This window comes from Drosophila biarmipes, chromosome 3L (assembly GCF_025231255.1).
Source record: "Drosophila biarmipes strain raj3 chromosome 3L, RU_DBia_V1.1, whole genome shotgun sequence".
In the NCBI taxonomy this organism is placed as follows: domain Eukaryota; kingdom Metazoa; phylum Arthropoda; class Insecta; order Diptera; family Drosophilidae; genus Drosophila; species Drosophila biarmipes.
The window spans coordinates 217,646-230,354 of NC_066613.1; the positions used below are offsets into that span (position 1 = coordinate 217,646).

At 31.7% G+C, this 12,709-nt stretch overlaps 1 protein-coding gene across 3 annotated transcripts in view; it reads right to left on the reverse strand.

Moving 5' to 3' along the window:
• The window catches only part of LOC108035863 (acetylcholine receptor subunit alpha-like), a 604,633-nt gene that overhangs the window by 51,914 nt on the left and 540,010 nt on the right, over window positions 1-12,709 (reverse strand). The window contains exon 13 of one of the 3 annotated variants that reach the window (XM_050886175.1): window positions 1,353-1,497. The exons of the other annotated variants lie outside the window; for them this stretch is intronic. The gene's annotated coding sequence lies outside the window, so the exon portion shown is untranslated. Of the gene's footprint in view, window positions 1-1,352; window positions 1,498-12,709 lie in introns of those variants that run through there. 3 annotated transcript variants of the gene reach the window in all.

Genomic DNA, 12,709 nt, shown 5'->3' on the forward strand with positions numbered 1-12,709 from the left:
TTAAATTATATTAAAATCGGAATACTATATCATATAGCTGTCATGGGAACGATCGGAAAATTGGTGAGAAAATAATATGAAAAAAGTATTTACTAAAGTTGATATTTCTTATAACTGCAAGGTTATACAAACATCGCTTTGCCGAAGTTAACTTCCTTTCTTGTTTTTTAACAGTAATTCATAGTCAACAACGTATTTTTGGGATTTTTGACCCTCATTCCTTAAAATTAGCTTAAATCGTTATTTTTTTAAATCGTCCAGTTATGAAAAGATAAGTTAGTGTTTAAGACGGAGGCCGATGGTACTATTAGTTAATACTTACTATATTAAAAAACAACTTTACTCTTTTGAGTTAAGATTAAAATTGTCTCATTTCCTCATTTCAAAGGTTTAGGCATACTTACTAACCAATTACAAGTTCGCGGTTAAAAAAAAAAACAAAAAGACAGAATTTTTCCAGTTTTTAAAGACCCATTTCACAGAACCCGTGCATATAGCTATTTTTGTTGAATAAATTTCTTAAAGGAAATTCAAAGCAAAAATGATTTTCTACGGCCGCGAGTTAAGGTCTCCCATAAAGAAACGAATTAAAAAAATGTTTAAGTTGCCTTTATAAAAAGGCTTTAAACGACACTTATTCTTTATTTCCTGACTTAGAATTTGAATGATATCTAGATGTCGTTTTTAATAAATGATTAACAAATATATTTTCTATTAGGTGCGCATATTATTATCCCTAGCATAACAAAAACAATTTGCCTTAACAAAATAAAAACCATTTGATTTAAATAAATCAAAAAATGTAGTTTGAACTAAGTTTGTTTGTTTATTGTTTTTTAACCTAAGTAAAGTTTTAAAAACCATGTAAAAACTTAATTTAGTTCATTTTGATAAGAAACTGTATACATACATTTTTTAGCCACCAAACTGGTGAAGGTTTTTACCAGAATGAAATGTTTTTTGGTCTAAGACCCTTAATAAAAATTTAATGCTATACATCTTCGGTTGCATGGGTACGAGTATATAATTTTAGTTTTCGTTCTGGCATTTAAAATGAATTCACTGGGCCAAATGTCTAATCGCAATTTACCCCTATAAAACGATTCGAGTTACAATTTTTTTTCTTCGTAGGCATAACACATTAATTTAATTATCATATTATAATTTATTAGAATCATATTAATTTAGAACTCCTTAAACACTGGTCATTTAATTTTACGAAAACGTATAATTCACATTAAGCTACCTAACCTTCTAACACCGTGTCCAATATAATTTCAATCGCAATGTATTTATAGTCATATATATAAGACATTTGAAATTGCGTGAAGCCAAAAAGTCACTTAGGGTTTGAAATAACTTTTAAATGTAATTTTAGATGTATAAAAGTGCCAAGAATATTATATCTTATGTCAAAAAGTCATTTTAAAATTTTTTCGGTACTGCCGTCGTCGTTGTCGACTGAGTGATGATTTTGATCCAGTATGAATTGTTGAGCTGCAGGGTAAACAGAGAATGGTATACATTGAATTAATATGAATTATAAAGTTATAAAAATAAAGTTCAGAAAATGTATTGTTAAGATCATAAAAATCCAAGAAGAAATGTCAATACAGACAAGAAAACCAAATGGCTACAGTTTACAGTTTACATAAATATGTCAGTTATCAAAATGTTGAAAAACAAAAGCAGTTTTTTTTTAAATAGAATATTAATATGTCTTTTTAGCCAAAACATGACCTCATTTTAAGGCAAAAAGCACAATTCGTAAAAAGTGATTAGGTAGTCTAATAATCTCTGTTATTAATAGTCTTTCCCATTTTGTATTTTTCGTTATGCTTTTCAAAACGAAAACGGCAAAATGAAACTCTTTGTGTAATGAAAAATACCTTTTTTACTTTTTTATATTCGTCCGACATAGACAAAAGGCAGAAGAAAAAGTTTCCGACCCCTTAAATTCTTAATCAGTATCAATAGCTGACACGATTTAGCCATGTCCGTTTGCCATCCGTCCGTATGAACGCTTAGATCTTGAAATCTAAAAGAGGGGTGGGATTTCTGGGCTTCCTGCGCAGCGAAAGTTTGTTTCAGCAGGGTGCCATTCCCGCTTTAACTTAACTAACAGTTTTTATGCCAGTGATAACTGATATGTATTTGCCCATTCTAACGCTCAGAAATAGCCAAATATATTGAAATGGCTGGTATGTTGTGCCTTAGAATATCGCTTTGCTACTTATCTATTCCGACTTCCCTTTCGCTGAGTAACGGGTATCGTGATGTACACGAAAACGTACACCTATTTACTTTCAGATAGTGACACTTGCAATATGTAAGCTCTGTAATACAACGACATGGAAAGGACACACAGACAGACAGATAAAAAGAGGAGGAAGATCCTTTACTCAGTATTAAAAAGCATGAGAAGGCTGTAAAATCATAAAAGAATAAGAATTAACTTTAAAATGCTGAAATATAACTTCTCTCTTTTTGAATCACCCATCTTTTCATTCTCACCTGAAATGCTTTCTCATGAGCGGAACAGAAAGAGGCGGAAGATCCTTTACTCAGTATTGAAAAGCACGAGAAGGCAGTAAGAGCATTAAAATCGTTTATGTAAATTTGACGGGCTATAAATCATTCTGTTTTTCTATTGGTCTTCGACGAAACTCGTGTGCTCAATGCCATTTTTCCGACTTTACCAAGGTATTCAAATTTTCGTCATCAGCTGGATGATGTCGCATGTGAGCTATAGTGTAGGCCCTCAAGAATTGGAATCGTTTCTGAAATATCAATTAGTGATAATAGTTGCGGTTCGAAACCAAAATTTGGCGTACGACTCCAGTCTTGGCCAAAATTCAACGGACCTCCTAGTCACGTCCGAGAGCAAAGTAACAAACATAGAGTGTCGCAAGATCTTTCTTATTGCACGGCAATAACAGCAGCTAGGTCTGTGAGCAATGCACAATTGTCAGGAGTATGGACACACCAGGGTATACTTCACTTCGAACAGTTATGAAGCTTGTAGAGACTACCACGATTCGGCTAACTGCCCTGCCAACAAAGAAGACACCCAAGTCAACGAAGAAACGTGTCTAAACATCCACCTTGACAGACTACTAATCTGGAGAAGACACATCGAAAGCAAGAAAATACATTTAAATCTTAAGGCCGGAAGCTTTCACTGGATTCTTAATGCTCAACAACTCCACTCTCAAGCCCATCTGGACATATGGCTCTCAGCTATGGGGAACACCAGCAGCAGCCCAATACCCGAGCTCAACTTATCGAAGTCAAGCTTTTGTAGGTCAGTTTTGGTCTTGGAAACCCCAAGACCTTAATATGGTCATAGATGACTCCTTTGCCAAAAATATATTTTTTTTTAGTTATTTAAGCCTGGATAGAAATGAGCTTGTTTATAAATATTTCTTTTTTAATGCACAGTAAGCCAGTAATGTAAGGCTATTAAACGTAATATACTTTCAGTATGTCGGTTTGACTGATGTGCACACTATACTTAAAGCTAAGTAATTTTCTTGATTATGATTATACTATGATTATATTTCTTATTAAAGTTATTTATATCTTTTCTTTCGGCGGTAGTCAATATACTGTCATAAAAAGAAGCGTTGATAATAAGCTGAAATGTTTTTGATCTGAGAACCTGAAATTGTACCTTAATGTGGTTGTTTCGTGGTTATCTGCGGTCAAGATGAAAGCAACAACATTTTAAACAGTTAGTTTGTAGGTCGGCGGATCAGTTGATTTTGATATATGAGCAGCTACTTGGTCTTACCGGTAAAGTTATGTGAACAGATTTCAGAATCGGCCTGCAGGAGCATCATTTAATATCAGCATCAGCAACATCTGGCATCTGGCATGTCGGGTATGTGGTGCACAGAATCGGTACTTACAAGCTTTTTAAAAAAATTTTTTTTGTTTCATTTTTTAATGGACGTGGAGATAAGAGATGTCTCTTATTGAAATAGAATTCATTTAATAAATTGTACGGAGGAGGTATCCATTCCTATATTTTCTACAGTAAGCTATAGAGCCAAACTCGATAGAACGCTTATCAAACAGCAAGAAATATATCGGTGCAGTTTTTGTAGTTTCTAACGCAATTGCAATATTATTTATAACATTGTGAAGTTGTTTATGGATTCCGTGTCCTTTTTTGAATCCAATTTAATAATTTCTATTGTTGAACAATTAGTCTTAAACTGATATTGTCATCTGTAGTATTTTTATACCCATTACTTGTAGATTGAATGAATGCATCATAACTCGATTTCTGAAATGTTGTTACTGCTAAGTGATTGGTCAAAATTATTATAAATTTGATGAGTACTTGGCTAGCCGCTCGAATTTCGTAAAGTGCAAATAAAGAAATACTGTTCATTGCACCTTGCACCCAAAACGTAAGAAAAGTGGAAGACTTCCCCTATGTCGCCACGAGCCCCCCAAACTGTAGATCCTACACTTAAAGTGCCGAAAGAATAGTATCTGAAAGGTATTTGTCCTGTCAATACCTGCCAAAATATGCAGCAGAGTATTCATGATACAAACACATTTTTTCTTGGGCAGGATCTCACGGCCTTAACAACCAGCCAACCGACCGAGGGACGCTGCCGTCGTACGACGAATTCGCGAGACAATAGATGCGTGGACCCGTTGGCTTCAACTTCACCTCGAATATCATTATAAGTAAAGACTCTTCCAAGCATCGTTCTGCGGTCCGCTAAGGAGGGTAACTTAATTAGGACTAGAAGTTAAAACAAGGTTTGCATCCCAGCTTAGTAGCGGCCTAAGGTGGCTCCCCTACGGGAAACTAAATGTATCGTTGAGTAGATAAAAGAGATAATTTTTTAAAAGTATTTTTTGTCTTAAGATACCTTAAGATTCATCTTAAATGAGCAATATAATACTCTACTGAATTCAGTGTAAAAAAAGTACGTTCAAATATATTTTTTAAATACCTTGATCACAAATAATGTAAGTTTTAAGATGTTTATCTACGTTTCGTAGGGTAAACTATTTAAAAAGGCCCTTGCAAAAAGCATACGCTCAACATTTATTTCAATTTGTAAGAAATTGATCGGATATGCGTTGCTCCGGTTCAAATTTCAAAACACTACGAGGGAAGAAAAGTGGTTGAATGAAGTTTACGAAGACTTAAATAATTTTTGTAGTGTAGCACGGTAAATAGAAGCCGACCACTTAAGTAACTAGAATTATAGAATAAATATAAGCTCTTTAAAGAACCAAGGTGGCTTTAGCTACAAAGCATAGGTACAGTGAAAGACCTAAAGAACTTTTAGTTAGTTCATGTACTCGTAAGCTAATGAAAGCAAGACATTCGCTTTTTCATCTGTAGACAGCGAAGTTCCAGCTATATTACAATCCTAAAATAAAAGTTGTTCTCTATTGTACAGCTGATTTGAGACTGACTTTATGGCGCGGGGAAACGGTAGCCATACAAATACAATAATTAAATATTATAGAAATCGTCCGACCACAGCAATCAAAAATTCATTTTTTAATAGAGCAGACAAATGTATCCATAATTTGTGTATTCAGATTATTGTTTCATGGGGAATGTAAAGTCCGAAAATTGCAACCGAGCAGTTAAAAGTGCGAGAAGAGCGCAAGATCTTTAAACTTAAGCTTTTGTTTAGGAAAAAAAATTAATAGAATGAGTGTGAAAAAGAGGGAGCGTTTTGCAGCTAATACGCATAGAAAAAAACAAAATAAAACTGCACTGTAATATAAAGAATATATAAAGAAATAAAAATCATAAAAACAAAACAACCATACACAAAATACAATTCATTCACTGTCAAAGCGAAAATAAAGGAACTTATCGTTTATATTGTGAACTTTTAAATTTTCCACCACAATTTAAAAATTCTGCCAGGAGTTGAAGTTGCGGCCAAATATTAAAATGGCAGAGCAAAGTTCCTAAATTTTCCCAATTTCCATCAGATTTTCTTTCACCAGGCAACCACGGCAACCTTGCCGTTGAATAAACAAAGAGAATTCTGGAAACCGAGGTATTCCTTCTGGTGGTTCCTGTTTTCCTGGAATCGTGCGAAATTCTTGGAAGTCGTGGTACTCCTTCTCTTGACTCCAGTTTTCCTAGAAAGAAGTCCCTAAATCGCAACAACGTGATTGTCAGCATTGTGGAAAATTCTTGGAAGTCGAGGTACTCCTTCCAGTGGTTATAGTTTTCCTGGAAAAAGTCCTTAAAGCGCATAAACGTGATCGTTGTGGAAAATTTATTTAAAATCTTTAAATTCCTATAAACTTCAAATTAAATAAAACAACTAAATTTGAAGTAAATTCCTCTAAGAAGTAAAGTAATTTAAATTATCCCAAATACTAGTGTAAACAACTAATTTGTAATGCAATAAGCAATCTCGTAATGAGAGCAAGTGTTTGAAGTGTTTTTCCCAATTTTATCTACAGTCAATTGAAATGCAGTTTTACAATGTATAAACAAAATTACAGCCAATAATACAACAAATTGAAAGCGCTTTCAACGTTGATTGACTGTTTATAATAATATTCCAATGTTCTTGATATTATAAAAGAAATTCCCTTTCGATTAAATACTTGCTCAGTTAAATTTAATAATCAAAATTAATGTTCAAATTTGGATAGCCTTTATTTAATTCGATATGACTTTAGCATACAACTTTATATGATACCCAACTTTGTAACTTTAATGATCATTATTACTTTTTATATATATTAAACCTATTATAAACATGAATTGCTAAATTGTTTTTCAATGGAAGCTTGCATCAATGAAGATGGTTATGAGTTAGGCATGTGTCAAAGGGATCACCAACCTCTGTCAGGCTATGCGGCTACGGTGATCATGGTAGGGTGGCAATGTCAGCGGCAACTAACATCATCGCTGCTGACACCGACACACATACATCAGCTGCTGCCATTCCATTTAGGCAGCACCCTTCCTTTCAGGTATTCCCTTTCCCTTTATCCCACTATTAATTCTGTCCTCCTACAATTTTACATCAAAGTCCGTTCGCACGCGAATTAAAATAGGATATTGTATATACATATGCGAGCAAGTCGCACTGTGGATCAAATTGGAAACTCACTTCCTTTACCGACGAAAAAAAGAGCCGGAACCAGCGCGTGCCCCACTTGAAGCTACACCCACCATCTTTCGCTGCTGCTAGAATCATTCGTGATATGCTACAGTATTATATTATATATAATAATCTCATTTTTGGCGCCCAAGGTGGGGCTAAACCGGAAAGCCCGACTACAAATATTTTGTAAAGGACAGTCACTTCCATCTGACTAGGTTTCTATTTCTGACTTTGAAGTTTTTATTGTTTTTCATTTTCCCTTTTTCTAGTTTAGCTGCTTAGTTCTGTGGATAAAATAATTTATTTATTGCCTAGAACATAATTTTTATGTTTAATTCTCAGGATGTGTTATAATTAATTTTATAACTCCGAAATTTAATTTAAAAACCATCGTGTGCAGGCAAATTGTGATTAGGAAACGTTGTTTTTTGGTTTGAGCGTGGATTTAATTGCAACGGCCATCCCGTCTAACACTTATTTAGTTTTCATGCTAGAGGTTTATTTTATTGTGACTTACATACTGACTGACATATTGCATTGCATTATTGAGAATACAACCAGGTGAAAAGTGAAGGTTATTTATCACCGCTAGACCCAACAGATTAGATTTTCTAAATGTTTACTTTTACACTTTCACCCAAACCAATTTATTTTCCTAATGTTTTGGTATGTTATCCTATTAGTTATTCAATTCCTTTCGATTAATGTATCACCCAAAACAATCGGACGATTACTATAGATTTTCATTTCTTCGCCTTCACACACCCTCCTGGTGCGCTTCGTCAACACGTGGACTGCTCTCCACAGTGATATAGAAGTCACTCATCGTCACTACGAGGAGTGCCATTCACAGTGATAAAAGGATATTAATTAAATATAAATAAATAGATATTATTATTGAGATATATACAGCCATAGTTTGTTTTTTTATGAATCAACTTTATTTTTTAACAAATACATACATTTTAATTAATTTCAATAGTTTTATTTCTGTCTTCTAAAATGTTAACTTTCTATTTCACATATTTTCACGCTAATTGTTAGATATATACTCCAAAATTTTAACTTACAATGTTGACATAAATTTGTTAAGGTGTCATAAATAACACTATCTAATTTACCTTGATGGTTACTAGAAAGTCTTATTCGTTTTTAACTGCCATTTTCAACTGGTTTTACGAAAAAGTTCCCCAGCAAGAGTTCTGAGAAAAGAACCTCAAATTTAAAAAAATGGTTTTTTGTTTTTTTATACCCTTGCAGAGGATATAATCATTTCAGTTAGAAGATTGCAACGCAGTGAAGGAGACGTTTCCGACCCCATAAAATATATATATTCTTGATCGGCGTCACAAGACGAGTCCATCTAGCCATGTCCGTCTGTCTGTCCGTCTCTCCGTCCGTTTCTACGCAAACTAGTCTCTCAGATTTAAAGCTATAGGGCTGAAACTTACCCAAAAGTCTTTTTTCTATTGCAGGTAGTATATAAGTCGGAACCAGCCGGATCGGAAAACTATATCTTATACCTCCCATAGGAACAATCGAGGAAAGAATTTAAAAAAATATATATATCTTTGGTGTTTTTTAACATATAACCTCCTACACTTGGAAATAACATTTTTTAATTAGTTTTGAATTTCGAATTAAATTCTATCAAAATTGGACGACTATATCGTATAGCTCCCATAGGAACAATCAAAACTTAGTGGAAAAAAATAATATAGAAAAATTATATTTTCGGTGTTTTTAGACATATAACCTTCTACTCTTGAAAATAACATGAAATAAAAATTATATCTTAGGTGTTCTTTAACATATAGCTTTCTAAGCTTGAAAATAACATTTTTTAATTAATTCTGAATTTCGAATTAAATTTTATTAAAATCAGACGACTATATCATATAGCTGTCATAGGAACGATCGGAAAATTGGTGAGAAAATAATATGAAACAAATTATAGCTTTGGGGCTTTTTGACATATTATCTTATAATATTGGGAATATATATTTTTATATTTTTAAGAATTTAGAATTCAATTTAATAAAATTATTGATTATTTTTTATTTTTTGAAACTGCAAGGGTATACAAACTTCGGCTTGTCGAAATTAACTTCCTTTCTTGTTTAATATATAACCTTCTAAGCTTGGAAATAACATTTTTTAATTAGTTCTGAATTTCGATTTAAATTTTGTCAAAATCGGATGACTATATCATATAGCTGCCATAGGGACAATTGGAAAATTAGTGGTAAAATAATATGAAAAAATTATATCTTTGGTGTTTTTTAACTTATAACCTTCTACGCTTGAAAATAACATTTTTTTGCTTAGTTTTGAATTTCGAATTAAATTCTATCAAAATCGGACGACTATATCATATAGCTGCCATAGGAACGACCGGAAAATGGGTCGGAAAACATGAAATAAAAATTATATCTTTGGTGTTCTTTAACATATAGCCTTCTACGCTTGGAAATAACATTTATTAATTAGTTTTGAATTTCGAATTAAATTCTATCAAAATCGGACGACTATATCATATAGCTGCCATAGGAACGACCGGAAAATGGGTCGGAAAACATGAAAAAAAATTATATCTTTGGTGTTCTTTAACATATAGCCTTCTAAGTTTGAAAATAACATTTTTTAATTAGTTCTGAATTTCGAATTAAATTTTATTAAAATCGGACGACTATATCATATAGCTGTCATAGGAACAATCGAAAAATTGGTGGGAAAATAATATGAAACAAATTATAGCTTTGGGGCTTTTTGACATATTATCTTATAATATTGGGAATATACATTTTTATATTTTTAAGAATTTCGAATTCAATTTAATAAAATTATTGATTATTTTTTGAAACTGCAAGGGTATACAAACTCGGGCTTGCCGAAATTAACTTCCTTTCTTGTTTAATATATAACCTTCTAAGCTTGGAAATAACATTTTTTAATTAGTTCTGAATTTCGATTTAAATTTTGTCAAAATCGGACGACTATATCATATAGCTGCCATAGGGACAATTGGAAAATTGGTGGTAAAATAATATGAAAAAATTATATCTTCGGTGTTTTTTAACTTATAACCTCCTACGCTTGGAAATAACATTTTTTAATTGGTTTTAAATTTCGATTTAAATTTTATCAAAATCGGACGACTATATCATATAGCTGCCATAGGAACAACCGGAAAATGGGTCGGAAAACATGAAAAAAATTATATCTTTGGTGTTCTTTAACATATAGCCTTCAAAGCTTAAAAATAACATTTTTTAATTAGTTCTGAATTTCGAATTAAATTTTATTAAAATCGGACGACTATATCATATAGCTGTCATAGGAACGATCGGAAAATTGGTGGGAAAATAATATGAAACAAATTATAGCTTTGGGGCTTTTTGACATATTATCTTATAATATTGGGAATATACATTTTTATATTTTTAAGAATTTCGAATTCAATTTAATAAAATTATTGATTATTTTTTGAAACTGCAAGGGTATACAAACTCGGGCTTGCCGAAATTAACTTCCTTTCTTGTTTAATATATAACCTTCTAAGCTTGGAAATAACATTTTTTAATTAGTTCTGAATTTCGATTTAAATTTTGTCAAAATCGGACGACTATATCATATAGCTGCCTAGGAAAGACCGGAAAATTAGTGGTAAAATAATATGAAAAATTTATATCTTTGGTGTTTTATAACTTATAAACTTCTACGCTTGGAAATAACATTTTTTAATTAGTTTTGAATTTCGAATTAAATTCTATCAAAACCGAAAAATGGGTCGGAAAACATGAAATAAAAATTATATCTCTGGTGTTCTTTAACATACGCTTGGAAATAACATTTTTTAATTGGTTTTAAATTTCGATTTAAATTTTATATAAATCGGATGACTATATCATATAGCTGCCTAGGAAAGACCGGAAAATTAGTGGTAAAATAATATGAAAAAATTATATCTTCGGTGTTTTTTAACTTATAACCTTCTACGCTTGGAAATAACATTTTTTAATTAGTTTCGAATTTCGAATTAAATTCTATCAAAATCGGACGACTATATCATATAGCTGCCATAGGGACAATTGGAAAATAAGTGGTAAAATAATATGAAAAATGTATATCTTCGGTGTTCTTTAACCTTCGCTTGGAAATAACATTTTTTAATTGGTTTTAAATTTCGATTTAAATTTTATCAAAATCGGATGACTATATCATATAGCTGCCTAGGAAAGACCGGAAAATTAGTGGTAAAATAATATGAAAAAATTATATCTTCGGTGTTTTTTAACTTACAATCTTCTACGCTTGGAAATAACATTTTTTTGCTTAGTTTTGAATTTCGAATTAAATTCTATCAAAATCGGACGACTATATCATATAGCTGCCATAGGAACGACCGGAAAATGGGTCGGAAAACATGAAATAAAAATTATATCTTTGGTGTTCTTTAACATATAGCCTTCTACGCTTGGAAATAACATTTATTAATTAGTTTTGAATTTCGAATTAAATTCTATCAAAATCGGACGACTATATCATATAGCTGCCATAGGAACGACCGGAAAATGGGTCGGAAAACATGAAAAAAAATTATATCTTTGGTGTTCTTTAACATATAGCCTTCTAAGTTTGAAAATAACATTTTTTAATTAGTTCTGAATTTCGAATTAAATTTTATTAAAATCGGACGACTATATCATATAGCTGTCATAGGAACAATCGAAAAATTGGTGGGAAAATAATATGAAACAAATTATAGCTTTGGGGCTTTTTGACATATTATCTTATAATATTGGGAATATACATTTTTATATTTTTAAGAATTTCGAATTCAATTTAATAAAATTATTGATTATTTTTTGAAACTGCAAGGGTATACAAACTCGGGCTTGCCGAAATTAACTTCCTTTCTTGTTTAATATATAACCTTCTAAGCTTGGAAATAACATTTTTTAATTAGTTCTGAATTTCGATTTAAATTTTGTCAAAATCGGACGACTATATCATATAGCTGCCATAGGGACAATTGGAAAATTGGTGGTAAAATAATATGAAAAAATTATATCTTCGGTGTTTTTTAACTTATAACCTCCTACGCTTGGAAATAACATTTTTTAATTGGTTTTAAATTTCGATTTAAATTTTATCAAAATCGGACGACTATATCATATAGCTGCCATAGGAACAACCGGAAAATGGGTCGGAAAACATGAAAAAAATTATATCTTTGGTGTTCTTTAACATATAGCCTTCAAAGCTTAAAAATAACATTTTTTAATTAGTTCTGAATTTCGAATTAAATTTTATTAAAATCGGACGACTATATCATATAGCTGTCATAGGAACGATCGGAAAATTGGTGGGAAAATAATATGAAACAAATTATAGCTTTGGGGCTTTTTGACATATTATCTTATAATATTGGGAATATACATTTTTATATTTTTAAGAATTTCGAATTCAATTTAATAAAATTATTGATTATTTTTTGAAACTGCAAGGGTATACAAACTCGGGCTTGCCGAAATTAACTTCCTTTCTTGTTTAATATATAACCTTCTAAGCTTGGAAATAACATTTTT